General features: G+C 40.6%; 2 long non-coding RNA genes across 2 annotated transcripts; one reads left to right on the top strand and one right to left on the bottom strand.

Annotated features, from left to right (window-relative positions):
- Positions 1–481: 481 nt before the first annotated feature.
- Positions 482–2,526, top strand: LOC139941194 (uncharacterized). Its single transcript, XR_011786562.1, has 2 exons — positions 482–1,056; positions 1,608–2,526. It is a non-coding gene; the product is annotated as an uncharacterized lncRNA (long non-coding RNA).
- LOC139941193 (uncharacterized) lies at positions 1,767–5,307 on the bottom strand. Its single transcript, XR_011786561.1, has 3 exons — positions 4,670–5,307; positions 3,836–3,948; positions 1,767–3,376 (listed from the first exon to the last, which is right to left on the bottom strand). It is a non-coding gene; the product is annotated as an uncharacterized lncRNA (long non-coding RNA).
- Between the last annotated feature and the right edge of the window lie 1,108 nt (positions 5,308–6,415).

Genomic DNA, 6,415 nt, shown 5'->3' with positions numbered 1-6,415 from the left:
CCAAAGTAAAACATTGACGGGGTTCAAATTTGCACCGGCACACTCGAGTGGGGTATCCGCAAGAAGTAATCACGCTAATTCGGCTTTTCGGGAGCTCGAAAATTAAAAAGTTTATTCCCCGGGCAGGGAAAAGGGAAGAGCGGCCATCTTGTTTTTCTAATAGTCAATTCTGGAAATCGCGTTTTGACGGTGCAAATCGACCAAGTTGAGCATCCTGAACAACTTTCCTGTGTGGAGTCATGCAAAATTCGCAAAACCTTGGGAATTACAACTTTTTGGTGCAAAAGTGACGTCATAATTTGACCAAAAATCTTCGATTACCGCCAAAGTAAAACATTGACGGGGTTCAAATTTGCACAGGCACACTCGGGTGGGGTATCCGCAAGAAGTAATCACGCTAATTCGGTTTTTCGGGGTGCCACGAAAATTAAAAAGTTTATTCCCCGGGCAGGAAAAAGGGAAGAGCGGCCGTCTTGTTTTTTTAAAGGTGGACTATAACAGATTATTGATATAGCCAATATTACTATTTTTGTACAAGAAATGTAAAATAAGGACTGATATTTTAGTAGTATTCAATAAAACCTTTACCTTCATGCAAAAAAAACACGAATTCGCGCGGCGTACTCCGACCCAGAAAACTCAGTTTCGGCAAAAGCCGGTGACCCACGAACCATTCATACACAGTGTGTGACGTCACACCACGTACCGAAGCTCTGTACACAGTGTGTCAGGTCGATCGTGTGCGTGCATTTTACATGTGCATTGAATGTGGAATAACATCGGACACTATAGGCTGCATTTCTTTTGACACAAAAAAACAGTGAAACTGTCCGATGGCAGCGGGTCTCGGGAAAACCACAGTATAGATGAGGACAAGGCATTTTAGGGAGGCACTTCAGAGGAAAGTGAGGGCTCTAGCGATAAGGGGAGCTCACCGGACGAGAGAGAAGCCGAAGACGTGTTATGAGTACATGTAGTTAACCAGCCCGGGGACGATGATCGTCAGGCCGAAGACGATGAGCCAAACCCTGATGATCGACGGCTAAAGACAGACTGGTAAGGCCACAAAACGTTTCATGAATTATACTGAATGATGCTTCGTTTGATCAGTTTATTTCTGCTCCCAAAAATAGTTGAAGGCTATCCTTGACTAAATTAAAACATGAACGAACATGATGGACAAGGTTTATTGTTTACCTCCATTCACGTTATAATACATGTATGTGAACAACACATGCACTGACTTGGGCAGTACAGAAATGTGAGGGGAGGGGTAATTTTTGTCTTGCGTTTTATACTTTGTTGGCAAAATTCATACATTATCAATTTAAACTGATATTGTAGATAACCTATGTTGTTGTTTTTCTCCACCAAGTAACTGCATGGTGGTTGACACATGTGCATCTACACAAATATCTCATGTACATGTATGTAACTGCTACTTTGGATTATGATTGCCTTCTGGCATGGGTATAGTTTTAAAGCAATTCAGGTACACACATGCAATATTAACACTTCACCATGCAAACCACAAATCTGTTGTTAATAATTTTGTATGAATTCTTTTGTTAATAATTTTGTATGAATTCTTTTGTTTTGTTTTACAGAAAACACTGCAATGATGATTATCAGCAAGTGGTGAGCTTAGGACTATCTTGTCCGTTCAACCGCTGTCACTGACATCATGTTTGATGGCAGCAACACGAAGGACGTTTCCAAACCCTCGTGTACAGTACAGTGGAAGGATTTTCGTATCCACCAACGGATTAGGCAGCTTTGCTTTGGTTTATTTGTCTTCAGTCGTAACAATTTTCCAAGTTATAATGATCCGGAGGGAGTGAGAAATAATTTGATAAGCCATAATAATTTACGTATAAATGTACATGTATATTATTTCATTTTGTTTCTTTCAGATGGGTGGGTGGTTCAAATTGATTAATTTAATTTGAACCACCCACCCCTCTGAAAGACACAAAATGTAAATTACTATGGCTTATAAAATTAGGTGTGTGGTTCAAATTGATTAATTTAGCACTTATGTGCAATAAACTTGTCCCCTGTTGTCAACAATACACTATGATTAACATGGTAACAACATTCAACTTGGTTGGCAGAAATATAAAAACAAAACAAAAAATAGAAGCCATGTACACCTCCATAATAACGACAACACTAAAACTGTATGTATTTGCAAACGACAATAGTTTATTTTTGAGTTTAAAATATCAAAATTGAAAAAAGGTTGCCTAGTGATAGCGAAATCATCTGAACATTCCGTCATCAAAAAAAGTTAACTATACAACCCTGTCAACGCCCCTACCCCCAAAAAAAGAAAACCTAAGCCATAATATGTACCTAGTTAGCTGTGGTTCTCTTTGTAAATTGTAAATTAAGTTGTACATTAAAAGAATATAATAAAATCATTGTGTACAGACATTGTCATTCTGTTTTTAAACAAAGTTGATTGTACTACCCTGGTTACCCCCCCCCAAAAAAAAAATATATATATAAAAAATAAAATAAAAACCCACATCAATGTGTACAAGCTAGGGCCCAATTTCATGGATCTGCTTACTGTAAACAAAGAATCGACACTTGCGGAAGCAGGAAATTCTGTGCTTACGTCAAGCGTGTTTCACAGGTTACCAGCAAATTTTGGCTTTTGCGGGTCATGGGTGCATACTTGGTTTATACCAGGCATTCTACGCTTACAAAGTATTAAGCGCAGAAATTTAGCCTTTGGACGTAAGCAGAGAACCGTGACCATAGCGCACATTTTGGTGGTGAACAGATCCATGAAATTGGGCATAGGTCATTCTTTCTTTAAACAAAGTTGATTTTACTACCATGGACCCCCCCCCCCCCCACCAAAAAAAAAGCACCAAAAAATCAATGTGTACAGGCTAGCTAGGGCCCAGTTTCATGGATCTGCATACTGTAAACAAAGAATCGGCACTTGCGAAAGCAGGGAATTCTGTGCTTACATCAAGCGCGTTTCACAGGTTACCAGCGAATTTTGGCTTTTGCCGGTCATGGGTGCATAGTTGGTTTATACCAGGCATTCTACGCTTACAAAGTAAGCTCAGAAATTTAGCGTTTGGACGTAAGCAGAGAACGGTGATCATAAGCGCAGAATTTGGTGATGAACAGATCCATGAAACTGGACACAGGTCATTCTTTCTTCAAACAAAGTTGAACCCACTACCTTTGAACCCCCACCCCCCAAAAAAAAAAAAGCTGTTGCATCCTTTTCCGGCTGGTGAAGGTTGATGTCAATGACACGGGGGTTACACATCAGCTGCGGATGGAGTTGTTTTCGTGTCTTGTCACCCTGCTGACAATGAACAAGTGCATTGTGCATGCATTCTATGCGTATCTGTTTAATGAAAAATAAAAAACAAAACCAAATAATCGTTATGTGGGATTTCTTGAAAATTTACAAGGCAGAAATACAATCTCGGAAGGTTTGACGTAACACCATGTACTGACAATCTCTCTTTGAGTTTGCGTAGTTTTGAAAAGAACCTTACAGGAGTTAACGCAAAACCAGTACAAAAGGAGTCCACATGCAACAAAACCAAGGGGGCAGGTTTTCTTTATGTCTGATAGAAAACATGACCTCCAACCACCCCCTCCCCCAGATCTACACCTAGTACAAAACTGTTCAGGTACAGATCGGGGTGGGGGGGGGGGGGGGTTTGCGATTCAACACCCCATCCCCTCCCCCCCCCCCCCCCCTCCACCGTGAACAGTTTTCAAAGGGGCAGCTGAAAAACTAAAAATGAAGAAATCATCTCATCCTCTGAAAATTTGCATGCATAGGCCTACTACTTACCTAAAGTGCTATTGAGAATCTTAGGTCTCCATTTCTAGTTCTGGCTAGCATGTCTTCGTACTGCATTGTCTTTGTCCTGCATTCTCATTGTAGTGTAGAGCTGCGAGTTATTTCTGTACAAAAAAATATAAAAACAAAAAATAAATAAATAAACAAAAAAACTAGTGCTGAAAAAGAACTGGCCTTATTTTACAAATGCAAATATAGTAAACACTCCATAATTAACCGTGCCAAGCCAATAAACACAGCTATAGGAAAACTTCAGACTAAACTTCTCTGGAATTGGTAATTCCTGAATTAGGAGAGAAAAATTCTGAATGACCATGGATGGGCAATTATATGGATGGGAGTTTGAACATATTTTTGAGCTGTGCCTTAAAAAAAAAGCAAACAATTCTTAGGCAGCTTTGGCAAAAACAATGTCCAGCAATCCAGTATAGACCAATATAAATACATGTCAGCGAGGCCAATAAACTGTTAACTGTAACAATCAACTTTTTAAATGGATTAATATAGTGTTCACACATGGTTGAGCATGAACATGCCAGAAAGTGTAAACCAGGGCATAAACATGCCTAAAGCACTTGGGTGGCTACATGGATTCATCACTCAACAGAGTCAATACACTATGTAGCTATTTTATGGTAGTCGGGTCAGATTCAGAGCATGCACATCGTGTCATTTGACAACAAGATGATTGTTCCTTGCATGAAAAGGGTAGAGATTGTTTACTATTTTTCTGATTACAATTACATGTACATGTAATGGGCCTGAATTAATAATGGAGATAGTTTCTCAGTAGTAGATTTTTAAAAATTATTAACAAGTACTTACCAGGCTTTTCTCTCTCTCTTTTCTGTAATGCCACTTGATTCTTTTGCTGTTCCACGGCCACTTGCGACCAGGGCCACGGCAGAGGGACCCCGCCGACGTCGTAGCATGCACAAGCAGCACTGGCTGGGGCCTGGTGGTAGAAGATCCCCCTGAATTCTCTGGCGATGCTTAGAGGTTTAAATTTCGGAATCGATCCAGGCTTCTTACACAAACTTTGAAACTTCTAGTGCATCCACAAACAACCAAATAGTCGGCAGTATTTATAGCTGATACATTAGAAACAAAAAGCTTCGTAGCACACACGCACGCCTTTAGTGTGGATGAAAACGCATACACAACACACGGAGTAACATGGCGTAATCTTTGTTTACTCTCGTTGCTTCATGGGTATGACATCACCATTTTTTGACCGCGTTCATGACGTCCGCTGGTTTACAAATCCGCTTGGATTTCAGTGTTGGTTTAATAGCCGGGAACCAGTCCAGGGCGGGAAATTTCAAAATCGAAGAATCGAGGTCAAATTTTTTCGGTCAAATTGTAGCAAAATTATTTGGAGAAAAACATGACCACAACAATGAATTGATAGCTGAACACAACATAAACAAGTTCTGATAGTGATTTTAATGTAGGAGTACCGTTATAGTCCATCTTTAATAGTCAACTCTGGAAATCGCGTTTTGACGGTGCAAATCGACCAAGTTGAGCATCCTGAACAACTTTCCTGTGTGGAGTCATGCAAAATTCGCAAAACCTTGGGAATTACAACTTTTTGGTGCAAAAGTGACGTCATAATTTGACCAAAAATCTTCGATTACCGCCAAAGTAAAACATTGACGGGGTTCAAATTTGCACCGGCACACTCGGGTGGGGTATCCGCAAGAAGTAATCACGCTAATTCGGTTTTTCGGGGTGCCACGAAAATTAAAAAGGTTATTCCCCGGGCAGGAAAAAGGGAAGAGCGGCCATCTTGTTTTTCTAATAGTCAACTCTGGAAATCGCGTTTTGACGGTGCAAATCGACCAAGTTGAGCATCCTGAACAACTTTCCTGTGTGGAGTCATGCAAAATTCGCAAAACCTTGGGAATTACAACTTTTTGGTGCAAAAGTGACGTCATAATTTGACCAAAAATCGTCGATTACCGCCAAAGTAAAACATTGACGGGGTTCAAATTTGCACCGGCACACTCGAGTGGGGTATCCGCAAGAAGTAATCACGCTAATTCGGCTTTTCGGGAGCTCGAAAATTAAAAAGTTTATTCCCCGGGCAGGGAAAAGGGAAGAGCGGCCATCTTGTTTTTCTAATAGTCAACTCTAGAAATCGCGTTTTGACGGTGCAAATCGACCAAGTTGAGCATCCTGAACAACTTCCCTGTGTGGAGTCATGCAAAATTCGCAAAACCTTGGGAATTACAACTTTTTGGTGCAAAAGTGACGTCATAATTTGACCAAAAATCGTCGATTACCGCCAAAGTAAAACATTGACGGGGTTCAAATTTGCACCGGCACACTCGAGTGGGGTATCCGCAAGAAGTAATCACGCTAATTCGGCTTTTCGGGAGCTCGAAAATTAAAAATTTTATTCCCCGAGCAGGGAAAAGGGAAGAGCGGCCATCTTGTTTTTCTAATAGTCAACTCTGGAAATCCCGTTTTGACGGTGCAAATCGACCAAGTTGAGCATCCTGAACAACTTTCCTGTGTGGAGTCATGCAAAATTCGCAAAACTTGGGAATTACAACTTTTTGGTGC

Source organism: Asterias amurensis, chromosome 8 (assembly GCF_032118995.1).
Source record: "Asterias amurensis chromosome 8, ASM3211899v1".
Lineage (NCBI taxonomy): Eukaryota > Metazoa > Echinodermata > Asteroidea > Forcipulatida > Asteriidae > Asterias > Asterias amurensis.
Note: the sequence above shows the minus strand (reverse complement) of the source record. Positions and strands in the feature narration are given on the sequence as shown.